We start from the raw sequence: 27933 nt of genomic DNA on the forward strand, positions 1-27933 counted from the left end.
AATGTAGCAAAAATGTCATAAATTGAACAAAAACACTCAATTAAAACTATTTGTCCTGGAAAACATTTATTGTTTCTCGTAATCTGAAATTAAGGCCAAGAGAGTTGACCTAAGTCAATCTGTAAAATGGCTCCAGGTCCAAGGTTCAGGATTTGAACAGGATGGACAGGAGACTTCACAATATTGGTGTTTCCTTAAGAACCTTGGTTGATATCTGTGGAAGAAAAGAATGTTTCTCTCCAAGATACAAGTTTTCAACAAGGACCAGCTGATACACAGGATCACACAATTTTTATCCTTGTAAAATCATTACCAATGGGTTGGCGAAGGACCAGCAGGCAGAAAAGATCCTTATGAAGCCAAGTTATTATCCTTGTAAAATCATCACCAAGAGGTTTGACCAAGGACCAGCTGGTAGAAAACAATTCACAGGATCTAAATTGTAATACTTGTAGAATATTGCGGTGTTAAGGGTTCAAGATTTCTACAAGGACCAGCTGGTAGAAAATAATTCACAGGATCTAAATTGTAGTCCTTGTAAAATATTGCCCTGTCAAGGGTTCAAGGTTTCAACAAGGACCAGCTGGTAGAAAACAATTCACAGGATCTAAATTGTAATCCTTGTAAAATATTGCTGTGTTAAGGGTTCAAGGTTTCAACAAGGACCATCTGGTAGAAAACAATTCACAGGATCTAAATTGTAATCCTTGTAAAATATTGCTGTGTTTAGGGTTCAAGATTTCAACAAGGACCAGCTGGTAGAAAGCAATTCACAGGATCTAAATTGTAATCCTTGTAAAATATTGCTGTGTTAAGGGTTCAAGGTTTCAACAAGGACCAGCTGGTAGAAAACAATTCACAGGATCTAAATTGTAATCCTTGTAAAATATTGCTGTGTTAATGTATTTGAAGTATAACAGCTTATGAGCCAGAATGAGGTTGTTTGTATTCCATAGAGAACAATTCGACCACTGAAAGAGATGATTATTTCATTTTATTACACACGACATGGGTAATTTTCTCTATTTTACAATAATTTGGTGGAAAACTACATGATAAGTCTGACTTTATTACTGTGTTAAATCGATTAAAAAAAAATTCACGTTTCTAGTTGTGTCTGTTTCTGTTTATTTAGTCAACATTGACTGTGGTATCAGAATTTTCTTACTGTGATGTGGGGATTCAAACCCATGGCACCTAATTGCCCAGCAGATAATAATTCAACTTGCTATCAACTGAACCATTCCACTGACACAAAAGAGATAGAAACTCAGAGAGTCCTGAAGATAGACCTCTGTTATTTTGACATGTTCTCAAAATCTTAAAGCTAACATGTAACAAGAGAGAGAAAAATCTAAATTGACTTGACAACTTGCCTGAAGATTGGCTAATGTTTTTCTAAGAGTATGATAGCTTGAAGACTTACGAAGTAAGTTATTTTGAATGTCGGTGAAATGAGATCTAAATCCATCTTAATCCCAGCGTCTGGTTGAATATTGACGTTTAAATTACTTTCTTTGACTGTAAACAGTTGATAATTTCCCTGTTTTATATCCTAATCCATCTGGAATGCTGGGTAATAAGTCAGGAGAATAAACATTGTCTCGGTCGTTAATTAATGGCGGTTAGTTTGGTAAATATAATAAGGTCAGGTGGCGTGTATTATTGAAGAACCAAACAAATTAACGGCCAAGTCAGTCGTCGTAATATTTAAAATTAAGCCTCACACAAATGACAGCATCTTGTCTAGAAAATTTGTTTTGTTGTCTGGGCCTTGGTTTAAAATAAATAGACTCTCACATTTGGTCAAAGAGAAGTTATATTTTCGTGTCTGGACAGCTTAGTTTGACAGTCTAAGGGATTAAGTTTTTTAAAAAGGGAAACGGATAGTAAAAGCTTCCTATGATGTCATAAAACGCTTTTTTAATGGAATTGCTACAACCTCAAACACCTGACTGAAAATTGCCATGATGCAAATCGATATTATCAGTGTTCACATAAAAAGTTTAGAAAACCTTGTTACAATCCCTTTAAGAAAATGATTTTCTTGAACCAACATCATATCCAAGAAGTTCCTTGAACAATTAGCTTCTTTGATAGTGTGTGAACGATCGTTCTCCCTTAAGACATGAAATTTTTCCGACCATCTTACAATTCAATGTGTTAATTTGACCGTGTATGGCTTCTGCCACTAAAAATATTCCAGTGAAAGATAATATCCCATGGGCTGGAGAAGAATATGAATTATTTATAACCTTCTCGTTGATGCCGTATTATATTTGACAAGTCATGGTCAAAGGTCAACTGGAAGGAAATCTTGGCCTGCTGCTTTAGTCTGGTTTGGTAAATATGTTTACAAAAAACAGCCAACAGCCTTCTAAGTTATGACTAATGACAATATTCAGATGTCTGAATTGACAACTTGAAAAACAGTTGATTTTTACTGCCAGTGAATGTGTGAACTTGCCTGCCAGATATACAACAATGTAAGATTCTAGATAACAATTGGATGTCTAATTTCTGCTAGAAAAACAGTTGATGTTCCCTGGTGCATTGTTACCTTGTCTGTCTGGCAGACTGTATAGATGTTACATTCTAGCGTATGTGGGCCAATAACTGAGTGAATTTTGACATTTTACGTTAATCAGATGTCTTAAATGACATCTTGAACAAGAACTATATTTTGTAGAATTATACGTTCTGATAACTTCAGTTTAGTAATTTTAACGTAAGACAAATTACACCATTTAAACGTCCAATCAGAACGACACTGTCATTGACGACTGATATTTAATAGCTTCTGATTGACTTTTTGTGTCTTTGGGGCGAAGAGATCAGAATTTCCTGTTCTTGATTACAGTATTTAATGGTGGAACAATTTGAGGCCGAGATGAAGTTAAACGGTGTCGTAATTTACATGTGTAATCAAATAGCTATCATTATCTTTAACACTTCTTACTTTCAGGCTGAGATTGTGACTTGGTTTGTCAACTTATTGGAGAGTTTGCTAGTAAAAAATCAAACGGGTCAACGAGAATAGTTATTACCTCAGTCCCTATTACAATGTTAACATGCTAAAGGGAAACACGGTAGAAATAGTTTGTCGGTTTCAGACAAGTTGAAGAGACAACAATCTGTAACTGACAACTGTCATAACTCACTATTCTGTATCTATCTCATGGTTGATAATCCTGTTTAATTTGTTAATGTTTGAATCGTAAACAATCCTGATACTGATCTCTACAGATTATTGTTGTTTTTTTTCTACAACATTATGTCCAATCATCCCTTAGGCTCAAACCTTAAATAATCTTTTGTCATCAGTAAAAAATACATTAACTGGAGATTTTTGTTTGCCTTTTATCACAAGACTGTCATGAACTGATCAATCGAAAAACAGGAATTTAAAAAAAACTACGGAAATTGAAGACTGATTTTAATGATGAGATTTTTATAAGAGATGTACTGCCTCATCTGTGCAAGACATGACAAAAAGCTCACGGTAAATTATCTAAAAAAAACTTGCAGACTAAAAGAATACGGAAATCAGAGATTTGTTCTAAAAGAAACTGTCACAGAAATCAGGAATTAAAAACTAGGGAAATTGAAGAATTGTTCAAAGATGAGACTGAGAGTGTTTTTGTAAGAGATGTACTGAGTCATCTGGTGAAGACAGGAAAAAATGCTCAAGGTAAATTATCTAAGAAGAGCGGACTAAAAAAATAAAATCAGATATTAGATTTTTCTGAAATTGTTTATTTGAAAATGATATAACTTATTAGACTGGTGTGGCACCAGGTAGGATATTCTAACTCTTCTAGACACCTGATACCACTTTTCATTATGAAATACTTACTCACTTATAATTGATATACTTTCTCATATGAAAAGTTTATTAGCTGTTAACCATATTTTGTCAAAATGTTGTTTAGGATCTTTTTCGTTTTGCGGTTTGGATAGTTTGTAGTTTTTTTGACAACTGATATAGAAAAGTAGAGAAGTAAAAAATACGGAAATTGAATACTTGTTTTAATGGCAAGGTTTAAGTGAAGAGATTTCTTGACATATCTTTGCCATGGAGGAAGAAAATTCTTGTGGTAAACTTGGAAACTTAAGTAGGACTTTGGAGACTAAAACAAATATCGAACTTGGGTTTAATGATTACGATATTTCCTGAATTATCCTAGGCAAACAGAAAAAAAACATGTTGAGGCAAATTCCAATATAGAATGGTAGAATTTAAAAATTGTATCCATGATGAAATTTGAGACAATGATAGTATGTCATCAAGTTGATATTTCATTATGGTTATTTCTCAAAATGGATTGTTTCTGTAACCTACAAGTTTCCCAAACCTATCGGAAGTTTTCTTCAGTGCGTTTTCCTCCTTAGGAATTGTAAATGAATTTAATTGGTTGTTTTGACGTGAAGCTGTGATTTGTCACCATGAAATTCTCTCGGTATCGGTTACCATATTTCCCTAGATACTCTCAAGTATCCGCTAGCAACCATTCATCTTGTCTTTTTATCTCGTTCTATTTACCCATGAGGCCTTTCAGTTTTCAAGCAGATGTCCGTCGTTTTTTCCTGAAGGTAGCCTGTTTTATTAAATCATGAGATTAAAGTAAATACAGACGGGGCTAGCTGTCGGGGGAAATGTCTATGTATGTTTTTAAAACCTGATACAGTTTTTACGCCGTAATTACATCAATAATGTCGGTTAGTTGATCACGTAATAATGAAATCTTCTGACGGCAAAAATATTTGTCCCCAAGACAAACTCATCTGATATTGACAAGGCCTTTTATTAAAAAATCTTTTATGACGGAAACTCTTTTTTGATATTTGTCTTTTTCTAATATTTTCTGTCTATGATCTGGGATTTAAATTACTTAAAAATATTAAAGATATTAAAACTTAGTTAATGGTTTTTCTTCTGAAAATACATGTCGGCAGTTGTTTTTTCAAACATGCTCAACCATTGTTTACACGACTTTTTGGCCATAAAAAATGTGGCCTCATCGTTCGGCTTGAATTAACAACACAAGTAAGGATTTTATGTTAGGGGGGGATAGATAGAAGTCTGATTGGAAGTCAGGAGATAATGCAGATGTGGAAGGATTCTTGATCCACATTGACATTCATGGACTGCAACCATTTCCCTTATACCCATGCTGCATTAAAAAAGCATGTGTAATTTGTTTTCATGGTAAGGCTTACAACACATATGGGACACCTTTCAAAGATAAGACTATTCTTGTAGTTTTTGGCGACATTTCATGGCAAGGCTCACTATTAATGGGACCCCCCTCGTAGATACATCACCGTTGTTATGGTGGGGTCCGTGGGGGCTGGGCCCCATCAAGAAAGAATTAAGCCCCAGTAAAACCTTCTTCAGTTTAGCAGAGATTGATTCATTTACAGTGTGTTTGTACAAAATGAAAATCAAGTTTTTGGAACCACAAAATTGTCAGAAATGAGTTCTCTGGGCCTTTAATTCTTCAAATTTTCTGTGTACAAAATCTGAGCCCCAGCACCAGCTGTGTAGATAAAACAACAGACCCAATCCTGGTGTGAATAAAAACCCAGTAATTTTTTCATAACAGCAATGATATATTGGAGTTATTAGTACATCCTGTTTATGACTACCCCAGCAGATACAGCTATATTAGCTATTTGTTATCTGTTTACACAGCCTCTATCTATTGGAGGGAGATATGAGACAGAACTGAGCATTATTACCAGTTCATGTCAGAATATAATAATACATCAATCTCCTAGTTTGATTAAAACTTGGCTGATAGAACTTCAACATTGTCATACATTGTAGAACTTTGTTGATTTAACAGATGAGATAGACATGAAGATTTTACTAGAAGCAATATATTCAGAACTAGTTGTTCCAGGCTATTTGACAGAATCAAATCAACGGATGGTTGGTTGCTGGAAAAAAAAAATGTTGATTATTAAATGGCATAAATCTCAAATCTTTTGAATCTGAATCCAAAAACTTTATGAAATTTTAGGTAAATGGATTATTGTGACAGGTATTGCAAACAAGTTTTTTTCTGCATCCTTTCCATTCAGGGGGACAATGTAGCTAATAATGTTTATTTGATATTTAGAAATGCCTACTTAGTCCCTTTAAGAGTGTCCACATAGTTAATGATGGTCTATATCCCTGGTTCCCAACCTGGAGTGTTTTCACATCCTGGGGGTGTGGGACTATGGTGTCAGGGGTGTGGCCAACTGGTGTAGGAAAAGAATTTGTTTTTAATTTAGAGAGCACCTCACATCATTACATGCTGGATGAAATGTGGATGAAACAAATTTTTGGGTTGTAAAAGGTCCAGGTGATAGCTCAAGAGGTGTGCTGACTGAGAAATATTGGGAACCACTGGTCTATATGGTATTATTTGTTGTATTTATTATATAATATATTCAGCCTAAGGTAAAACTCTAGGCATTGACTTTCATAATGATTGTTTATATATGATACTGAGTTATTGCCCTTGATGCAATTAAACAATTATATTCTTAGCTATTATCCTACACATTTCAACAATTAACACAAATTGTCAGGAGATACAATAAATATTTTTCTATGACAATTTACATCTATATTCCAAACAAGTCTCAATAAAGAGCTGTCAATTTCTGCAGTTTTAAACTATTTTTAGCGTGTTTTATTTAAGTGATCTATTTCAACGATGTTGTATTTGATGCGAGACTATTGTTCTGATAATTTGGTTAATGGAAAAGTCGTGTTCGTCTTTTACAAATTGATTTTTATTTCAGTACATTGTTTTATTAACTCTACATTTGAAGAGGGATTTAATGGCTGATGAAATAGTTTGTTTCAATTTAGCTTAAAGCACAATATACCTATTCCATGCTGCTACCTATTTGATTTGGTTGATAAAAATGGCTTTATTTAAAGAATAATAATATTAATGAATTTGGTATTTTATTGGTTTAGATCTTAGACCTAAAATAAGATAAGGATTTCACTTCAATTTCATGTAAAAGTTAAGAGATCTTGGCTAGTGTTTAAAGCTGTTCCAATAACTGTAGTGAAACCGCAAGTCAATCTGATATTTTACAAGAGGATTTGTGTTACAAATATCAAACAAATATCTGCTTTGGAAACAGCATAAGTTTTATTAAAACTTTGTGAACCCACATAGTAGTGGCATTTTATGATATCTTGAATTTATCGTCAATTATAGATCACATAGTGTGAAACTTTTGGTAACAACATGTTTCAGGTTCTGTTTTAATATGTCTCAAATTCATGCTATTGGTCAACTGATTTAGTTTTGAAGTAAGATTAACTTGCCTGTCTAAAGTAGTTATAGACGTCTTATAGAAGCACTGGCGTAGGTCACAAATAGGGACTGTGGATTTAATGTCTTTAATTCATGCTATTAAATAGAATTTGGTCAATTGATTTAGTTTTGAATGCTGAAAGTAAGATTAACTTGCCTGTTTTAAAGTAGTTAGTCCTGGTATAATAAAAAATATCACCTTATAATCTCATACACATAATGATTAAAAAATACCTAATAAGCACCATACCATTATCTCAAAAACATAATCCAAATGTTAACAATAAAGCAATAAATTATCTAGAATATAGCCATTGTAAAAGTTTGTGTTATATTACAATCAATAACCGTCAAGTGGCGCTCGAGAGTTCAAGTCCTAAGATGAAAGAAAATAAATTATAAGTGAAGCATGTGTAAGAATCAGTTGTTGTAAAATTTCCTATAAATCTATATTAATAATATAAGGTTTATGGTAAATCAAGTTGAGGTTGTTAAGTCATTATTGCTGGTATACTATACAGTGTATTTAAGTGTTTAATATGTGTATTTTTACCCCTACAACAACCCATGTCCACCAATGATAAAAAACAAACTGAAAATCAGTCAAAAGTCAATATCATCATTGAATGTTTACTCATCTCACTCTAATACCAGCCTCCTGAGAAGTGTCATAGTTGCAAGCCTCTAATGCCTTGGTTCCCAACCTGGAGTGTTTTCACATCCTGGGGTGTGGGACTAGGGTGTCAGGGGTGTGGCCAACTGGTGTAGGAGAAGAATTTATTTTGAATTGAGAGAGCAACTCACATCATCACATGCAGAAAATGTGAATGAAACAAATTTATTGAGATGATGTTAAGGTGATTGCTCCAGGGGTGTAAAGGCTGAGAAAGGTTGGGAATCAATGGTCTAATGGATCGTGTGAAAGGTTAGGAATCAATGGTCTAATCGATCGTGTGAAATGGTTGGTTGTGGTTGTGAAAATTTGATAAATATATTTTGATTTGGGGTATTCGGACACATATTTTTTGGACAAAAAAACAAAATGTTTTAAAATCATATTTTTGAATTGTTATAATTTAAAGTGAGTAGAATATTTCATTTCAAGAGCTCAAACAAGACTGCAGTTTAGTGTAACATAAGTCTTCCACAGCCGATTATTGGATTCATGCTACATGCTACATGAGAGCCAGCTGGGTTCAATAGATCGAAGGCTGGCATCTTATTTTCAATATTTACTGTATAATTAGCGTACTGGAAGACGAGGATGAGATGAGAGAAATATTAACGAGATACCAGACCATGTCAATACCTGTCTATCAAAGGGAGATAATTATATATCAATACAAGAGTATCAAGGGGAGATAATTACCAGGTCTAATCTATTCTGATTAATGATTGGCTAGTTAATGATAGAGGGGATGATGTCAATTTTCTCTGTACCAGACGACAAAATCTTTTACACAAATAAACTTGTAGATGTTGTGTATTGACCTCCTTTAATGGTGTCTGTCTAAAGCAACTAGAAGTGAAATTAAAGGAGTTTTACGTCTTTTCTCCACCATGTGGGCTGAGGAAGACAGACAATGCCACGTAATGTGCAATAAGGGAAAACTTTCTATTTCCAATTGTCAAGGGATCTTTAACGTGCACAGCATGTAGCATACAGGCCGACTAGGCGCATTATTTCTATGCACGCCGCTTTTAACTGCATCACTGACAGAGGGAAACCGGTTGAAAAATCAGAGGTCTTATCTCGATAAAACAACTGGAGATCTGTCAGATATTTTGACTTTCTGATGTTTATAGAGATAGCTCAGGTTGAATATATATAGATAGCAATACCATAATGTATTTGGCCACTTGTCACATAATTTATTCTTGCTTGAAGGCTATGACTAGAATTAGGCAGTTGGATTTATGTGTTAAAACATTGTTCTAAAGAAAGAAACACTGTAGGCGCCCAATAAAGTCTGTTGAGAAATTTTGACATCCAACGACTGTAATTTGACAGTTCATATTAACATTATTATCTAATATTGTTTATGGGTTAATTTCATAATAGACAATATTAATTTCTAGGATGTCAGAATCCAGACTGTTTACGGAAGATATTATCTTTCTGATCTAACTATATCATATTTCTGTCCTTATCCACAATAACATCACATTGATTTTATCTTCTTTATCTCTCTTATCTTCCGAAGTCAGACATTCTGTCAGAAATTTAATAGATCATGTTTTTATACAGCTTAAAATATCAGATCAAAATGAAATGTATAACCATCAAAACCATTATGAATACTGCACATAGAAACTGATATATACTGGAGCCATGATATTTATACCAGTCAGGACAGATTCAAATTATAATCACCAATTGTCCATTAGAGTAATAATCACCATACTGTTAGTCTGGCTTGTTTTAGACATAGGGATATTCCGCTTTTTTTTTGTAAAAAAGGTTTCATTATCAAAAACGTTGTAAATTATACCTGAAAATATTTCTAAAGTATGCTATTTATATATCTATGTATCTTCTTGATCAAACTGAATTTAGAAAACTTCGCAGACATTTCTCAACAATTAGGCTTTTATTTTTATCAAAATTAATACAATAGTTTTCTTATGCCTTTCAAAAATCATAACAAACATAAAAATCTTACAGAATGTTTTTAAATATTTTTAAGCGTTGACCCTTTAACCTCGAAAAAAAGTAAAAAAAGATGGAAATTAATTGGGAAATTTTGCTTGGAGTACAAGATTTTTTAATATTATGAAACATGAATCACCAGTATTGTCTGACTGAAGTTTTGAAATATATTCAATTGTTGTCTGAAACCATGTAGAAATTTCTAAAATTAATGTAATTGAACAATTTGACGTGGATACGAAACTTTCTTTGAAAAATGGCTGCTTTTCAAGTAGAAAATTTCTCTGCATCGAGTAAATTGTATGGAAACTTTCTTTTCATTCCGTTGTTAATCAATGTTCGTCTCAATAACGTGAAGTTAAAAAACTACGTCATAATGTTCACCATGAATAATTCGCATCGAGTTACATTTAATGTAATTTACGATAACGTGAAAATAAATGGCACTCGAATCGGATTTCAAATCAGATTGCTTAATAGTGATTGGTCAATTATGTAGGTCATTATGACCTAATTTATAAAGTGACAAGTTTTTTGTGATAAAAGTGGTAAAGTTGATGATAAGAGTCTATAGTTGCCATGGAAAAAAGTTAAAAGCTTGTAATTCTCATGTTCATTGCTTTCTAATAAAAGTTTTTGTCGCGTTATATTTCAAGATTTGGCATGTTTTTATATAGCCATTAGCTGATACCTGTAATGTGACTGTGACTGGAAACAGAACAGAACGAGAAAAAGTAAGAGATAAAATAATTAATCATCTATCTGAAGTGAAGTTAGAATGACAAGCAGAAGACTGACAGTTATATATATCAACAATTCAAAGTCAAAATTAGACATAAGGAAACTGTCTGAAATTCTGAACCAAAACTTGTTGATATCAGAAGAACTAATCTACAGGTTTCTGCCTGTTAGAGGGCAGTACGTCGTCTAGCTCTTCTCCAAAACCTCTTATATTTTTCGTGTAGTTTGTTCAATGAATTTTGATGAATGATGCAAGTCTGATGATAAATCTACAACGATATTTGATACATAATTAATTACCTTCCATTGTCTACGTCTAATTAATGATTAATCTTATTGTCTGGACTAACGAGCAAACGAGATGAAGAAATTAGCCAGTGAATGATGTTATAAATTATTTATAAGATCTCTTATGTCTCGGGCTACAGCATATGTCAATGGAAGCCAGTGGAGGGATTGGTCAAATATAAACAACTTGTATCTATCTCAGATTAGTAGTGTTACGTTGTTTTATTGTTTAGGACTAGACTAGAGAATATATCAATACATGTATGTAATATTTTCGGATGTGTCAATGCCACGATGTACTGACTGCTCTCTAACCTGGTATTAATATGTATAGTTTGTGTGGTATATTTGACAGAAGGTTAATTACCACCAGTTCCAGGATCAGAATCTTTCTGATATCATGTTGTATGATATTCCTAGATTGATATCTCTTGATAAACTCTGACCTCTTTCATTCTGTCAGTCATTATAGATTCTCAAACTCTCATTTCAATATTTTCACTCTGATTTCTCTACCAGTTATGACTGATATTGGTGTTGATTATAATTCGTATTTAGGTACATATCAGAACTTCAGATTTCAGTTTTTTTTGGACAAAAATATGAATATTAAAAAAAACAATCATTTTGTAATTACGATTTATGTTAAAAAAGAAAATTAGATTTGGAATTAGTTTTTACCTTGTCTATCCAACCCTCATTAAAAAAAAAAACTGAAACCAATGATAACTTGTGAAATTGTAAAATCTTAAGATAAATTGACTGATGAATGTAACACAAAGTTGATTAAAAACAAGCTTAACACGCACATAAATGTTTCAAATTTCACAAAAAAAAGGATCAAAACTGAAAGAAAAGACTCGATAACGATGTGCCAGAAAGTCTAAGAGTGAAAATGGAATGTCAGAGGTGATTGGAATTTTAGATTTAAAAAGAATAATGATTTTGATTTTGACAGGTTATTCGATTGGATTCTTTGATTTTAGAAATTACGTGGAATAATGTCTGTAAGAAAATTGTTAGGAGAGTTATTTGTCATGCTATCTCGTATTTCAACAGGAATAATACCAGGGGCCTTTGTCAGGACATAGTATCCCGAATACGGGTTTTGACGTTGCCTTATTAACCCGTATTAAACTAAGCCTACTACACTTCATTTTGTGGGCGTGGAAATGATATTTGAATCTGACCAATTGAGAAGAAATGAGGTCATGTAAACAAAACACAACATCGCTTTGCCACTGCCTGTTTGAAAGGGTTAAGAACACATTCTTTCCAAGTAAATGTTCCAAAGTAAGGTTTGATTTTTACTCAGCTTGAATTATTTACCGAAAGAAAATCTAACTCTATTCTATAGGCCTACCGTCCATATTAACCAGAATATGAAATGGCAGCTATCTCACTGTCCTAGAAGACAACCATTCATCTAACTATTCTTAAATATAGCCAGAAAAGTTCATTTCATAAAAACAATATCTCTGTAATTTGAAAAATGAAAGAAGAAATGAAAGAGGAAATGAAAGAGGAATAAAAGAAAGAATTAAAACTATTAGAGGAATATTGATTGAGTAAATACAAGAATATTATATCTCAATCTTTTATAATTATTATCACCATTTTTTATTTCATTCTTTTATCTTTTCTCACAGCAACTTAGTCCTTTTAGTTTTTATTAAAGGGAATGTAAATAGGTTTTCTAAACTTTTTATATGTATCAGGGACATTGAAAGCATCAATTTGCACCATTCCAATCTTCAGTTAGACGTCTGCAGCTCTTGCAATTCAACTAACAGTAAGCTTTTTAAGAAGTTACTATCGCAAAAGCTGCTATTGATATTTAAGACTTTTGCAAAAGTGATGTCATAAAATGCAAAGTTTTATAAAAATTAGTTTATTGATTATGATTTGTAATGGGAAAAGGGAAAATTAAAATCTGCGATCTGTGAAATCATTGATCTCTTGGGTATGACAAGTTTTGTCTGTATATTACAAGGATTAATAGAGATTTTTTAAGTCTTTGTGTGTGTTTCAGTGACACATAAAACTTCTATTTGTACCGAGTTACTTTCCAGTCTGTTGGTTCATGGTATTACAGAAGACTAGGCCAGATTATGATGTCTCTTTTGTTATAAAAATCTGTAAAAGCAAGACAATTCTGTCAATCAAAAATCTTGTCCAAAGAATGGCAAAATCGGGAGTATAGTATTGGACTTCTCAAAGAACCATCAGGTGTTTCGAAAAGAGTACTACAAAACATTAAACTGTCCATAACGAAACAGATCTGCAACAATAATTTGACTGGAGCTCATCTCATGCATCTGACACAGGTTTTGGACAATCAATCCTCATCAGAACAGCTTTATTGCAAATGAGGTTTAACTTTTATTATTACTCTCGATTTTTGTCATGGTTTGAACTAGATTTTTGGTTACAGGAATTGTTTTGCTTGTATTGATTTTAATTCCAAAAACCTAAAGGCATATTAGCACAGCAAGCAACAAATGCAAAAATACAGGAAATGATAATAAAGTCTCAAATCACTTTCAGTCATGATAAAACATTTTAATGCAGCTTATCTTATTCCTGCTATAAATATTAACGATGGTAAAAAATCTGGTAAAAGAATCACGATAAGGTGACAGCCTGAAGATAGTAGTCACTGGTAACCATATCTAAGGTGATGGCTTCCGATGACATATTGTTGTTCCTTATAGATAACTTTACTAACTTTCCAAAGGTGAAAATTTCAGCATATAAGTTTAGTATTATATAAACTTCGATAAAAAGAAAAGTAGGATGTAAAACTCTATTTCATGTACAAAACAGCAGATTATAAAACTGTTTCAATAACCATTTGTTTTTTACAAGGATAATAACTTAGTTTAATGAGGATCCTTTCTTCCAGCTGCCCAAAACTCTTGGTAATAATTTTACAAGGAAAATAACTTAGGTTTTCAAGGACCCTTTTTACCAGCTGGTCCTTGTTCAAACCTTTGATAATGATCTTACAAGGATAATAACTAAGATTCCCAAAGATCCTTTCTACCAGCTGGTCCTTGGCCAAACCTTTGATAATGATCTTACAAGGATAATAACTAAGATTCCCAAAGATCCTTTCTACCAGCTGGTCCGTGGCCAAACCTTTGATAATGATCTAACAAGGATAATAACTTAGGTTCATGAGGATCCTGTCTTCCTGCAGCCCAAACCCCTAGCAATAATTTTACTTGGCCAACCTCTTGGCATTAATTTTACAAGGTTATTAACTAAGGTTTTCAAGAATTCTGTCTTCAATCTGGTCAAACCTCAGATTATCAGCTGGAGTAATCATGAAAACTCATCATTATTCGAGCGATGGTTAGTTATTCAACACAACTGTCGGCTGACTGTGTCACAAGTAATCAGAAATTCATAGAAAATCTTCAAGAGGTAATCAGATGGAAAAAAACTTAATTAGTAATTAATGATGAAGATAATTTAACCATGGCCAGATTACAAACAGGGATGGTGATCTGACTGTATTTACCAGTCATCTCTGACTAGAGCTCTAGACTGTTGATTTGACTGTATTTACCAGTCATCTCTGACTAGAGCTCTAGACTGTTGATTTGGCTGTATCTACCAGTCATGTTCGACTAGAGTAGACTGTTGATTTGCCTGCATTTACTTGTCTGTCTATTTGGTATTTGGGTCAACAACTTGGTTGCCTTTTGGAGAGTCCTCTAGGTTATAATAATATTAGTTTGATGTGCCAGGTATTAATGTTTCTAGTTTAGTTTTAACTGATAAGACAAATATATTTTTTTGATGTTACATGTTTTATTTTAGATAGAACATTACGTAAGGTATTACCATTAGTCTGTTCTATTCCTAACGTAGAATTGTCAAACTTCACTCTTATTAATGTGAAATGACAGACAACATTCTCATTAATCCAAACCCAGAACCTGAATTAGACATCTTTCTTTCTGTTCCATGTTCTATTTATATTAATATTATATATCTTAATGGTGAATTCAAATATCAATTGTGCCTGGCATTAGATTGTGAATTTTAATTGATATTTACGACTGTATTTCTTCATGATATTTAACTCTAACTCTTTAAATAGCATCCATTTGGACTGATAATGTTGTGGTTTGGTTTGTCAACTCGGCATCCCTTTCACATGGTTAATAATGTTATGTATGCATGGGTTTACTAACTTGACAACCTTTCTGGAGAGTCCACAAAAAACCACAAAACACAATTTAAAACAGAATCTTGTCAGATCATAGATGAAAAGAGTTGTTCCTAGCAGAAAATAACATCCAGTTCTGCAATCTGAATCAGATTGGATAGAATTTGAATCAGAAGAAGTTTTAAAATCGTGGATTAATGAAATGAAATAGAGTTTTATATCCTACTGTTCTGCACCTAATTGTACTAATGAAATGAAATAGAGTTTTATATCCTACTGTTCTGCACCTAATTGTACTAATGAAATGAAATAGAGTTTTATATCCTACTGTTCTGCACCTAATTGTACTAATGAAATGAAATGAAATGAAATGAAATGAAATGAAATGAAATGAAATGAAATGAAATGAAATGAAATGAAATGAAATGAAATGGAGTTCTATGAGCTAATGAAGACAGTCAAACATAGAATGATTCCTAAGATTTCTCTCTTTAACTACAGGATAAAATAAATCATGGTGGAATGTTGCAGCTTATCAAAAAAACTAAATATCAGGAAGAAAAGTTAATTTAGTACTTGTTATGCTCTGTGAATAAGAAAATTGGATTACGACTTAGAAAACTACACGAACCACCGACTTCCTGTACTGGTATTTTATATTCTTTATCGAGATGTCAACTGCCAATTGCTCTTTCTATTAAATCGTAAAAAACGGATTGAGTTTTGAGAAAAGATCACGTCTAAATTTCGTTGATTTATTGAATGATGATAAAAAATGAAGTTGAGGCTCACGTTTGATTAAACACAACATCGTAGTTCTCATTCAGAGTTATTTTATACCAGGTTTTTTTCTGTATTTCTTCTCATTTCATACAATGTTTCATCAATTTTGTTTTCACAAGACTGAATTGGCTTCAATACCAAGATTGTAATTTCTCTTCGCAGCGAAGTACCCTTTCAATTTAATCTTTATAACTCAAATTGATAAAAGAAGTATGTTCTCCTCTTGTGACCTTGGCCAGTGCTTCTCTAGGACAGTATCTTCTATAACACCCAACACCAAGATTTCAAAATAGCTATCACAGGCTGGAATAGAGGAAGATGTTCAGTCAAATGCTTATGTTCCTACCAAATTTAACATCTGAACTTTATGGAACCTCTGAAAGATTGGCCGACATATTTCTCAACCTGAGCGTAGGTGAAGACAATAAAGAAGAGAAATGCTGATTCAGTTCTATTATTATCAGGATGCTCGTTAATTATTGATGTTACCTAATTAGTCGTGGGTTTAATTAATGATCTAATTATTGTTAATTGGATTGAAATAAAAGGTTAGCGGTAGGGGAAAGAGATGAGTTGAAACTGGGTAGACTCTTGTAAGCATGAACTGAGGGGAGACGCTTGGGCGCGGATAAGGGTTCTGCTGCAATCTTTCAACCTGTAGATTGAGAAATATTTGTCATTAAAGACCTGTATTCTGATAGAATTCTAACAAAGATGTACTGGAAGCTGAAGTTTTGTGACAAAATCTCATTAAGTTGACAGTCATTCATTATAAGAAAATTGATTGAGGACCATCTTTCCTAGTCTTTTAAATTTCAATATAAAGTGAGAGACAGTTCAATAAATTGAGACAGTTCAGTCAGAGAGAAGAAGTTGGTTTGATTTGATTTCACATGCAAATGACGCCATGATCAAGGCAATGTGATTAACTATACCGCAGAAAAATCTGAACGAGACAGGAAATGAGTGGAGAACTCGGAGATGATTATAGTATCGGTGCTAATTAACTTACTGGTCCCTGATTGGTTGTTATATTAGTTACGATTGGTTGGCGTTGTTCGGGTAACCTAATATTGGTTTCGATCTTGATTCACTGAATGTCGTCAAGATTTTCGATCAGTTTGAGAACAAACCAATGTTTATGTTTTTCCTAATTACACCTTAATATTTTATTTTACGATGCAAACGGCCAAACAACCCTAAATCCAAACAACATATTGGCAAAACATTGGTAGCAGCTGAGGAACTTTTCACATGAGGAAATATATCAATCATAAATGAGTAATATTTTGTGAAAATGAGTATTATTGCAGAACCATGACAATGTCCCATTCTTGCAAAATACACCTGCTGTCTTTTACTTACTTGACCAAGAGTCTTCATAGCTACTAATGTTTGTTTGGTATATTTATCAAATACTGGTACTTTCTCTATGTTTGTACAGCTTTATCTGATAATATTGTTATTTATTTTCCATGTTGAATCAAAATAAAATGGGGATTGAGGTTGAAGAATGAGTGAGAACTATCCACTCACTAAGTTTCCTAGGTGTATTTTAATAATAATGTTATTTAATCTCTCCTGCTAGTTTTTATCTTCTGTTTTATTCATCAGGGACGGAATTTTATCATGAAAAGAGACATCACTTAAATTGATTACGTTGAGTCTTAAAATAGAGGATACTTCACGTTAAGCTACACGTTAAACTACACGACTCGGTGTTTTTTAACCACGCTTTTAACGTTATTAATGATAACAGCCCACGTATGATTACTCGGTTTAAAACACACGTCATTTGGTTAATTTTTGTAAGTGATTTGACTTTGTGATTGATATCATGTACTTAATGAACTATACTCTTGATAATTTTAAACGATCTATCAGTTTTGATTCAGAACGGAAAAGATGAAAACTGACATCTAAATCATCGTTCAATAAAATTAATCTTTCAGCTGTTCAGTTTGGATTCGGAAAGGGGAGGACAAAATTGAGACAGGATCATAATTTATAGACAAACAAGATTGCCACAGCAGTAAGTTTTCTCAGTTATACGATTATCGGAAACAGAAGGCCTAATCTCCAAGCAAACTGAATTTCACATTAAGAAAGAAAAGAAAAGGAACAATCCGAGATTTTCCTATTAAAAAAAAAAGCAGTAATGCAACATTGAAACTGTTCACACTTAAAAACTTTAAGGAGATTTGGAAATCAAAGCTTTTCAATAACTCATATTCAAGTTAAAATAAAAAAGAGAAAACTGAGGTTAACTTTCAAATTCTTGAAAATTGTAAGGAAACAGAAAGCAGCGTTTTAACATTTTCACAACATTCAGAAAAACATGGCTAATATTTCATCTAACTGACCTTCTCATTGGAGAGAAAGAAAGAAAACAACTGTTACTACTACAGGAATGTTTCTCAACTGATGGAAACATAAAACTAGAGCATTCACCATTTCAGCAACTTCACCGACTTTCCAATTAAAGATAAAAATCAAACTGCCTCCATTTTTTTAAAGGCTCATCAGACTTAAATATCCTGATATTGATTGTTCTACCAAAAAAATTGTTCTACATTTGATGTCTAATCATTGATTTAAAAATGACGTAAAAAGCATCTTTTATTAATCTGGGATTTATTTTCTTTGATTGTGAGTTGAGACAAATTTATTTCCTCTAAACTGAAGATTATAAAAACGTGAATAATTTCCTCCGTCGACGAATTTCTCTGCTTTATATCTCTTCAAGTCAATAATTAAAACTTTTCTACACCGTGAAATGTTCCTTTTTATTGCAAAAGGCACACATTTCAGACTTGAAATTTTAAATCGTGCAAATCAATACTATATCAATGTTCCTGATATACATAAAAAGTTTCGAAAACCTCTTTACAATCATAAGTCTGTGGTGGGATATAGAAATTTCTTAGACCAATTCTCAACTTCGGGAACTTCTTAAATATCATGTTCTATAAACTTTATTTTTGCAAATCTTGATGCAAAGACATAGGTCTATATGCAAAATATTTTCATGTATTTTGGTGGTTGGGAATTGAGGTATCTCATGCAAGAAACATCTACTCCTTGATCAATTTAAAATCATGTATGATTGTCGTCTGCTGGGTGATTAGGTGCCATGTGTTCAACTTCTCGCATGAAACAGCCAGGGATTCCAAAAATCAGCATGAAACAGTCAGGGATTCCAAAAATCATCATGAAACAGTCAGGGATTCCAAAAATCATCATGAAACAGTCAGGGATTCCAAAAATCAGCATGAAACAGTCAGGGATTCCAAAAATCATCATGAAACAGTCAGGGATTCCAAAAATCATCATGAAACAGTCAGGGATTCCAAAAATCAGCATGAAACAGTCAGGGATTCCATGAAACAGTCAGTGGTTCAAAAAATCAGCATAAAACAGCCATGGATTCCAAAAATCAGCATGAAACAGTCAGGAATTCCAAAAATCAGCATGAAACAGTCAGGGATTCCAAAAATCATCATGAAACAGTCAGGGATTCCAAAAATCAGCATGAAATAGTCAGGGATTCCATGAAACAGTCAGTGGTTCAAAAAATCAGCATGAAACAGCCATGGATTCCAAAAATCAGCATGAAACAGTCAGGAATTCCATGAAACAGTCAGTGATTCTGTGAAACAGTCAGTGATTCCCGCCCAGTGTTGGCTTTCAACTGCTATCACCATGTTGTATAAACTAGTTTGGTTGTTATTTGAATTAGATTTTCTGTAGACAGCATTGAATTCCTCACTAACCTTATACAAATACTGTTAGACTCAAATCAAATTACATTCCACTATTTTTTTACACGGTAAGCTTTAATTTTCTTTACCCTGTCTCAATAGGACCAGAACAACGAGCTACAAATTAGATTAAATGTTTCCAAAGATTTGAAGAATTCAAAACATCATATACAATTCAATATAGGAGTACAATTTATCACTTATTATTCAGACGATTCCTGTCGAAAAAAGGAGATGAAATTAAATTTGATATAATTAACTAGCTTCTTTACAAAATATAGACAGATGTAAAACACTCACACGTTAAAGATTCTCAACAATTATAAATCTAATTTAAAATCTAATCTGGTGATTGGTTGAAATGAACAGTACACAAATAACACAATGTTGAAATAAATATTTGTAGATTACAATGGAAACCGATAAAAAGATATAAAACAACAAAATTTCTTACAGTTTTAATTAAATTTCTATCCTATAACAGAAAACACAAGGGAATATATTATGGTATAACACACTTATTCAATAACAAAATACATGTGGTCATGAGATGAAATGAAGAAAGAGGGAGTAGACATAGGAATACATAGCAATTTATATTTATATAAAGCTAATTTTAATATCAGTTGAAAAGTTATCTTCACTTACCTTATTAGATGAAAGTTACAAGAATTGATTCCTGACAGTTCAGGTAATTCATTCCCAAAAGTTCTGGAAGAACTAAAAGTTGCCAGTGCCTAAGTTCTGAACTTTTTAATATTAAACTTTTTGAATTTCCAAAACAATCCAAAACCATTTGACTAAACTTCCAAACTTGTATTTTTTTCAATGTAGCAAGCTTCTCAGTACCTAATCCAAAGTTGTGGCAAGTTTTCCAACATTGGTGACAATCCAATCTCTATGATGTATTTAATACAATGAGCAAAAACTGTTTTAGAAAACATTCACAGTTCTAATATAAAAGTTTATAGTAACTTTCTGAATAGACTATTTTAGTAGATATAAATACAGTGTTTACGATATTGTTAGTGGTTCTAAATTAACTATTTTTATAGAAACATTAAGATATCTGAATAAAGCATTTACGATATCAGTGGTTCTGAATAAAAAGTTTACGATATCAGTGGTCTATCTAAATGACTAGAGTAGACAATGATGTTACAATGTATGTGATACAAAGTATCAATATGGTATAAACCAACCAATAGAATCACTGGTTACAGTCTTATTGATCTGTTAGCTTGTACGGCCTTCGTTAACTTTCACAGAGTTCTTACATTGCCTGCAACAAATATCAGAGTTCTTTTACTAGCAGAGTTCTTTTAATACAAGCAGTCCCAAAGTTAAAACATTGCCAGCAAAAAATATCAGAGTTCTTTTACTACAAACAGTCCCAAAGTTCCAACATTACCAGCAACAACTGCCATGAAAGTATTCACATTGCCTCTTGCGTTCAGTGAGAAAACTTTAACAATGTCGGTGGTCAGGAAGTTTTTGAAAGCAAGGCAATCAATTCAAATTCAAAAAAACACCTGAAAGCAATATAGGGGAGGGGAGGGGGGAGCTCTGAGCCACATCCTAATTTTTTTGTGTCCCATAGAGATTAACTTTTATTTTCGATGAGAATATTTTTATGATAATTTAGGGCTTGTATGCTATTGCACCTAATCCTCTTTAAGATGACAAACAAACATGCTAGACTGCTCCCTAAGAAAGGCAGGAAATCGCTGTGTAAGGAAATACTAAAGAATTCTACAAACGTTCAAGTCAGGACCTTTCGCTATTTGAAAGAAATGACCTTTCTTTGTCGTGTTGGAACAATAAATATTATGAAGGAGGGTGATGGGAAGGTTAGACGATAATTTACTCTGACGTGATCAAACTCAACTAAACACTAATTATTTAGACTCAATTATCAAGTCATTCAGGCTGTATTGAATTGAGGAAGTCTTGATTAACCAGTTTTCTATTTGAGTTTTACAATTGTGGTCTAAATTGTTTTGTCTCAATCAACAAGACTTGATTTTTGTCTGTGGATTTATTGTGGTTTTAATTGAGAGTAAACCTAATTTGAGGCAGTGTTTGCTTAGAGTGTGCTATGTTAGGGTGTTGATTCGAGTGTTGAATATGTGTAAGTAGTCGTCAGAAATACTTGAAATGTATGAAAAACGCATAATTCCTTCAAAAATATCTTAAACTACGAATTTCTTTTCTTATTTCTATAGATGTTTTTTCTATTATGGCAGTGTCTCAAGAAGAGACGACTCGTCTTTTTAACTTTCAAATACAGATAATTCTGGTGCAATTGCTAATCGAACTGTGGACTCTGAAAACAAGCAAACCCTGAAATAAGACTTGTGTAGTCTCAGATGCCAAGTCCTACAGTGGAATCAAATGTTTAAGAAGATTTTACGTCAGAAAAATACATATTCTTGTCTTGAAGCGAGAGATCCAATCAAACAAAATTTTGATTCGCCGCAGGCTTCAATGTCCATTCAAGTTCTTCATTTAACACTTATGTTAATAGCCAATTATCTTCCACGGCTAGTAGTCTTAATTGTCCAGTCAAGATATCCATTTAACACAGGTTAATAGTCAATTAATTCCATTGTGGCCAGCAGTCTTGCTTGTCCAGTTGAGGAACTCTATTTGTCACATCAGGTGGCATGTTAATAGAAAATTATTTCTTATAGTTGTCAAGTGATATCAGCGGTAACTATGTTTGATATGGAGGCTTTCACACTTTTATTTTCTATTATCAGACGTAGTCTGCTATTTGACACCTTAGTCACCATTATCAAGTCATAATAACGTACAGGAACAGAGGTGCTAGGTGTGAAAGCTTTTTCAGCATTAGTAGCCTTCGTATCACTGTTGAATTATCGCTAAAAATGTTCACAAAGAAAATAATGATAGTCATTGTCCTTGAGAGTTCTCTTTATCAAGTTTGAAGGAATGGGTAGACTTTTTCATCCAGTGTACTCCTAATGAATGTGCCGAACACCTGATACCAAACTTTGACTGGGATTGTCAACATACTTTATGATCTTAATTTTTGCATTATTGTTTGTCAACTCTGCATTCCTTTCAGAGAGTCCACATAGCTAATAATGTTTATTTGGTATTTAGGTTTGTAAACTCAGCATCCCTTTCAGAGAGTCCACATAGCTAATAATGTTTATTTGGTATTTAGGTTTGTCAACTCTACATTCCTTTCAGAGAGTTCACATAGCTTATGTTTATTTGGTATTTAGGTTTATCACCTCAGCATCCCTTTCAGAGAGTTCACATAGCTTATGTTTATTTGGTATTTAGGTTTGTCACCTCAGCATCCCTTTCAGAGAGTCCACATAGCTAATAATGTTTATTTGGTATTTAGGTTTGTCAACTCAGCATCCCTTTCAGAGAGTCCACACAGAAATTGTTTGATTATATCTATTAGATATTCATCACTAATGTAATATGATATTGTTTTGGGCCGTAAACTGTATAATATATCACTATAATGATAATCTGAAACTAGACGATGTTATTATCAACCTCCATAATAAATAGCCAAATATTGGACCTTGTTAATATTGTAAATATACCGAACCCTGGTTATTATCTAGTCCTCGTTAATATTGAACACAACAGGAAATTGGTTTGTCAACTCGCTATGACAACACATCTGATTTCATCCCAGACGTCTCTCTTGTTTACAGTTACAGACCAATCTTGTTAGTTTTATAAATTAGATTTTAGATTAATCTGCCATAACAATCATTTTCATTTACAAAACTAGTTTTCCTGATGGAGGTTTTATAACTGAAACATATTGACAGCAGTATGAGACAAGCTTTTATATCTTGTAGCTTGTGTAGATCCTGATGACGATTATTATCTGAAACATGTGACAGTAGTGTCAGACAAGCTTTTCTTAAAAATCTTGTAGCTTTTGTAGGTCCTGATGAGGATTTTATTTCTGAAACATGTTTGACAGCTGTATAAGATGAGTCCATGATAATGTATTTGGTCTTGTTTTAGGGATATTTTTGAGTTGAGTTAATTGAAAAGTTTACAAACAGAAACACCTTAAAAGATGTTATTGGAAGAAAAATTAATATGAAAATTTGGCCCTGTATTCTCAAAACGATCTTAGTACTAGGATGTCCTGTTTTTAGGACGTCCTAGCGTTAAGATCGTTTCGAGAATACCGGGTCTGATCCAAAAAGGATTTGGCTGGCTTTTAGTTTGTAGCTCGATTGTGAAAAGAATTGTGTAGTCGTCCCAAATTAGGTAAATTATGTGAAAAACATGTCTCACTCCCATCACAACAGTCTTAAAGTTATCGGCAATCATACAAGTAGTCCTGATCATTTATTCTCTTCTATCTGACAGCTGGAGCTATTAATTTTGATAAATTAACAAAGGCGTGAGACTCTCCACGAGTCGGTAAAGAACCCGTGCGAGTTGGACTACGACGGTTGACCAGTCATTTATCAAATCTTCACAATTACCAGATTGGACGCGAAGTGTGGACTGACTGGCACGAGTGAGAGGATGACCAACGTCCAGTAATTTATCAAATTAAGAGAAAAGTTATTGATCTTCAATATTAATGCTTTAAGGAGACGTCAGAATTATAGATCTTTATTGGTTGTAAGATCCGACATTTCTAACAAACTTATTTGTCCGAGTCTTTCTGTGAGGTTAATGTCCATCTCTAGGTTTCTGTATCTTTTGATAAAAGGGTCAGATTGTTCGTATTTTATTGACCTAGTCTTTCTGTATTAAAGGGATATTGTTCTGTAGATATTGATTAAAAACTGATTGAATATGATTCTACTGTCTCTAATGTCAGATTGAAAATAAAAATGATGATATTGTCTATTGTAGTTTATTGAAAGCAACTGATAGTGGGAGTTTTCATTTTCAATTTTATAAAAAAAATGTCTAAAAGCAGAGTTCAAAATGAACAAAAACTATAAAATCTCATCATTTTTTGAAAGTTATCTAAGCAAATATAGTTCATTAAATGATGATTTCTGCCTCTTATGATATCAATGGAAAAACCAAAAATGTTATTGAATTTAATTCAACCAGTTGAAATTAGAAAACTCTATCCTTGAAGGTCAGAAATTTGTTGACTTTCCAGAATAAACATCTCCCGAAATGAACGACTTTTCTCAATAACTTTCTTCTTGACCAATTCATTTCCTGACATAGAGGTCACCTTATTTTCTAAAGAAGACGTGAAAAAAGGTCAGAAAATCTGAAGAGGTCATTAGTAATATTGATTCTTATTGAATATTGGGACACGAAACTTGACAAACGATATTAATTTAGAAAGACTAGGTCAGCTGAAAGAAAAGAAAGAAGCCACCATTTTTACAAGGAATACAACTTTAATTCACAAGGAATCTTTCTACCAGCTGGTCCTTGGCCAAACCTCTTGGCATTGATTTTTCCCAGATTATCTGTACCCATGTACAGCTGGGTTGACTGGAATAATGAGGAAAGTTGACTTATTCATGGTCAACAGACTGTCACACGACGAGCGAGATAAGAACCCTTGACTACCATTTGTTCAACATAGACAAGCAAAATACGTTTAACCAACTAAATTACAGAAGTCCTTCAAGATAGTTAAAGAGTAGCCATGGAAATTTGTTTTCTCTTATTGCTTAAATAGGGTTCAAGTTTGACCAGATATTTAGACCCCTTTAACACCAGGCCTCAACAAAGTTTTCATTCCAGGTAAAAACCAGTCAAAAAATGAAATGTGCTTGTTTACAAAATGGCGTAATAAAATATTTTACTGACTAACTGCAGTGCTAGTGAAAGGTTTTCTTAATAAGAATGGTTTTCATCAAGATTGTTAATTTATCTTGTTTTTTGATATCATGGTGGGAGATCACTAGAATGAATTACTAATTAATTTCTTCACTCAAATCTGGAATTTATCAGGAAGTTTTCTGTTTTGATAACCTTAAATGTATTTAAAAGAGTAATTTTTTGATATTCTTTAATACCCCTTTCGCACTACACAACTTGATTATTGAATTCGGTTATAACCAAATAGAAAAAATCTGATTCAGTTTGATTTGATTCGGTTCAGTTTGTTTTCGCACTGCCGAGAAAAGTTATCTGTTTTATTTTTAGTAACACGCCATGTCACAGATGAGGGAATACAACAACAATGTTCATTATTATAAAATATTAACATAATGACCATCTTATTTTCTGTTTCATATATATTCATGTATTTTGTTAATCCCTTTCATGTGATTTTTATGTAATTCTCTAACAAAGCGTCCCCGCCAACAGGAGACACCTTTTTGTGTTTATTCATGTGATATAATTATCCCACTAACTTCTTGTTCGGTTTCGCACTGCCACTATCTGGACTGTATCCAGACAAAATCAACCTCCCGGGGGGTAGCTTTTTCAATCTAGATAACTCTTGTTTATAAGCGAATAAGTTTATTTGCCACTGCGAAAGGGGGGGTATAAGTGTATAATAGAATTAAACATACATTTTTTGGGATCTGTGTTTAAATTAAATATCTTTATGAATATATGTGACTGGTAATTACAGGCGTCATAACACTCCTGACAGTGATGTTATACATTGTATGACTGTTTAAGAGAGAAATTAGTGAAGAAAAGATGTTGATGTGTAAATTAAGTTAGGTTGTACACCTAGTGTTTTGTGGTATAAAAACACAGGAAATGTATAATCATATTATAGAGTGAAGATATCCAGATCACTTTATTGATGTTAAACATCGTCAACAGCACGTACTGTTATACTTAAAAACTGGCACACTAGGAATTTTTGTGGAATTTTTAATTTAGAACACAGAGTACAGTTTTTGAATTGGAAGTTGATTTTAATTAACGATAATTTTGACTTTATTTCGAGAAAAAATTTGTCATGAATTAGTTTGATGCTCTAAATAATTTAGCATCCAAAATGTCATGTCCATAGATTATTTTAGGCGTATAAAAAGTGAAGTGTAAGGTGATTTTTATGTGTTTTGTTTCAAAGAAAAAAGTGTGTTGAGTTAGCTGATTAGAAAGAAGAGAAATGATAATTTCAACCCTGGACATTTTAAAAACATGTTTTCTTGACACATTCCTTAATTTGACGAGTAATTTTTTAGGTTTGAAAACTTTTCTTTTAAAGCCATTTTATTTCACAATCATTTCATTTCTAAAAGAAATTGTAAGAAGCTAGAACTAACTTGTTTCCGTTTTCAGGTTTAGTTTGATTGGTATTTGATTCTTGCATTGTAGAAATAAAAATTAGAGAAATATATTTTGCTGAAGGGAAACATGGTAGAAGTAGTCTTTGGATGTTGTACCTTTTCTATTCCTATTTTTTATTTTTCTGTTTCTCTTTCTTTAGCAAACCTGACATTTTTTTGTCATATTTTATACACTTGATAAGGACCGGTGAAATCTTGTTGAGAGGTTGTGTTTAAGAAATAAAGTGATTGTTATCACTGATGACTTATAATAACTTATATTCAATGATGAAATCTTAATTATTTTTTTCGAATCCCAAGTCTTCAGAACATTAAAACTAGCTAATATTATTATAATAACAACATTAATGAAATCTTTTACTTCGTTACCTGTAATTATTAATTTATTTATAACTATCTCGTCGTTTCTACACAAACATATTTTTATATCACATACTTTCCATATATAACTTGATTAATTATTAAAATATTACTACGAAAGAAGTATATACTGTCCTTGTACCAGCTGAATTCCATCATTGTACACTGCATAGTGATCTGATAACTTCATCTTTTTATATCACACCCTTTCCATAATATAATTTGATTAATTATTACAAATAACAACTACTGCTTAAGTTGATTCACTAAAGACAGTCTAATTCTGAAACTTGTGGAAGGGATTGAAAGCCGTACCTAATACTTACTTCGGCAGTACCAGCAACGTAATACTAGGAGACTCTCGACAGCACTGGCCTTGGCATAAACAATTTTTTTATTGTCATTTGAATCTGAAGTACTTGAAAAGCAAGAAACAGAAGTAGAAATGAAAATGAAAAGTGTATTTTGGGGATCTATCCAGAGCAGACTAAGCGTAAACACCAATAAGTGACGTTTAAGTTGTATGATAATGTTTTCATCAAGCCTCTGCTCTGACACGTCTCAATACACCCTGTCTCAATACACCCTG

At 32.8% G+C, this 27933-nt stretch overlaps 1 protein-coding gene across 1 annotated transcript in view; it reads left to right on the plus strand.

Annotated features, from left to right (window-relative positions):
- LOTGIDRAFT_134022 (hypothetical protein) overlaps positions 1 to 27933 on the plus strand; it is a gene marked incomplete at both ends in the record, with an annotated part of 33490 nt that overhangs the window by 4249 nt on the left and 1308 nt on the right. The window lies entirely within an intron of this gene.

Source organism: Lottia gigantea, assembly GCF_000327385.1.
Source record: "Lottia gigantea unplaced genomic scaffold LOTGIsca_88, whole genome shotgun sequence".
In the NCBI taxonomy this organism is placed as follows: Eukaryota; Metazoa; Mollusca; class Gastropoda; family Lottiidae; genus Lottia; species Lottia gigantea.